The sequence below is a fragment of the Poromitra crassiceps genome (genome assembly GCF_964638095.1).
Source record: "Poromitra crassiceps genome assembly, chromosome: 6".
Lineage (NCBI taxonomy): Eukaryota > Metazoa > Chordata > Actinopteri > Beryciformes > Melamphaidae > Poromitra > Poromitra crassiceps.
This window is the reverse complement of record NC_139627.1, coordinates 23,214,290-23,216,955: the sequence shown is the minus strand read 5'-3', so window position 1 is coordinate 23,216,955 and position 2,666 is coordinate 23,214,290.

Here is a 2,666-nt window from a genome sequence, read left to right as displayed (position 1 = left end):
AGTAGGCCTACAGTACACAGAGGACTAGCACTAGGAGAGGTCCAGTAGGCCTACAGTACACAGAGGACTAGCACTAGGAGAGGTCCAGTAGGCCTACAGTACACACAGGACTAGCACTAGGAGAGGTCCAGTAGGCCTACAGTACACAGAGGACTAGCACTAGGAGAGGTCCAGTAGGCCTACAGTACACAGAGGACTAGCACTAGGAGAGGTCCAGTAGGCCTACAGTACACAGAGGACTAGCACTAGGAGAGGTCCAGTATGGCCTACAGTACACAGAGGACTAGCACTAGGAGAGGTCCAGTAGGCCTACAGTACACAGAGGACTAGCACTAGGAGAGGTCCAGTAGGCCTACAGTACACAGAGGACTAGCACTAGGAGAGGTCCAGTATGGCCTACAGTACACAGAGGACTAGCACTAGGAGAGGTCCAGTAGGCCTACAGTACACAGAGGACTAGCACTAGGAGAGGTCCAGTAGGCCTACAGTACACAGAGGACTAGCACTAGGAGAGGTCCAGTATGGCCTACAGTACACACAGGACTAGCACTAGGAGAGGTCCAGTATGGCCTACAGTACACAGAGGACTAGCACTAGGAGAGGTCCAGTAGGCCTACAGTACACAGATGACTAGCACTAGGAGAGGTGTTGGTGTAAAAGGATCTCATCGGGAACAGTAGCAATAAGGCATCATTAGTGGCTGCAATGCTTTTGTCAACTGGCAGCCTCCCTTTTGTCCGTCTCTGCCGCTGCCCAGCAATGTCACTCCAACATATTTAGATACACCTACAGGCTCAACCATGATTTGACATTTCAAGTAATTAAGATTAATGAAGCAGTCCCGTTAATCCTAAAAGTTTGGAGTGGCGAGGCTGTGACTGATAAAACAGAGATGTCACTTTTGTTTTATTAGTCTGCAGACCAACGCACCTCCAGCCAGATAGATGAGGTCTGTCTCTCCACATTGAACGACACTAAATCATTAATGATGGAAATAACCCGTGCTACGACGATGTTGCGCCCGGGATTGAACTCCGCCCACATTCTTTCGATCTTGTGATTCTCCGTCTACCGTTACCGCCGTGGCTTCGCCGATGATGAGATTCTCTCAAAAATGATTTTGAGTAGCTTTTAAGGTAATATATTCTTCCACCACCTCTTTAGTCCGGGGTCTTCATCCAATGTTCATTTCTGTCTCATTACAGAGTGCTGGGAGCCACTATTAAGTAGCCCATCCATCACGGCCCAGAAATGGGGTCTAAAAGGTTAACGGGAGCGGATTTTCTGGAAATGGAAGAAAAAAATAGCAGTGATGAATGGCATGAGCTTTACTGGAATTCACCTTAGAATTAATGACTAGTATTTATCATCTCTAAACGTGGTGGAGTTTTGTGCCCAAGTTGGGTGGGATTTCTTTTAGTCTTCTCGCCTTAACAAATGAAGAGCAACCGGGTTTTAGAATATATCAAGATAATGGAATCAGCTTTTCCCAAAGTTACAGCCTTGGCAATAACCACACACTACAGTGGATGAGCTGTTCGAACATATTGGGGATCAATGACATAATCTATAGCAGAAGGGGAGGATAGCAACTTTGCAGGGTTCAGCGTGCATCAACACTTTTAAGATGAAAATGAATCGAAGCAAACCGTGTACATGAGTTTGCGGATAAAAGTGTGTGTGTGTGTGTCGCTTTGAAGCACTTACTGTAGATATACAGTATGCAGAATTCCCCCCTTTGTCTGCCGGTTCTCGTCAAATTCGCCCCGCCAAGCACCCAGCTGGGTGATTTATCACAGAATACAAAGCAAAGATTTCCCCTCGCTAATTGCTTTGATAACAAGTTCAAGCTGTTAGTCGGTAGAAATATGTTGGTGGATATGGACCGCCCGGGAAAAACAATAGGGGCAAGAATGAAGCCAAAAGGGAATGCCCAAAGTGTTGACACAGTGTAGCAATATTTGAAGGGTTGCATTACTGCACAAATGACGTGTGATAGTTGCTGGCCTGGCTACCTCTTTTTGCAGTTCAGCTAATTCCACTTACCCTGTCCGTGTTCATAAACAGTGACATTGTTGGGGGTGAGTCACGACAGGACAAACATTTAGGTATGTGTGATGTGCATCTTGTAAACAAGCTCTCGGAGTGAAGCTGTGAAGCACAGCATCGCGGTGCTCTCATCAGTGTTGACCCTCACCAGAAAAGAAAAAGCGCCATCAGTGTGTGTGCTTACTGTTTGTTTTCCTCCTGTTGGAATTTTTACAACACCTGCGTGATCGTGGCAGATGAGTACAACAAGCCAATGACATACATACATACATACATACAAACATGTATACAGAAATCAATGGTTAGGAAAGAGTTCATGAAATATATAAACTTTTTTCCATGTGTGAGAGCAGCAAGTCAAGCAAGGTCAATCATCAAAATGATATAGAACAGTTAAAACTCTGAAGGTGGAAACAGTCTCGAGACAAGTTCCGGCATCTTCTCAGCAGCTAGATTTGTGTTTGTCTGAAGCTTGCCAGAGCATCTTTCAGGCTACTATGCTGTCTCAGGTTGCCTAGGATTTGTGCTCCTGTCCTGTCCTTTTGTCAATCATACAAAATGGTGGCGCAGTAGGCAGGGCCTTGCCTGAGCTTAACTGCCGTCTCCAGGCGGGGTCT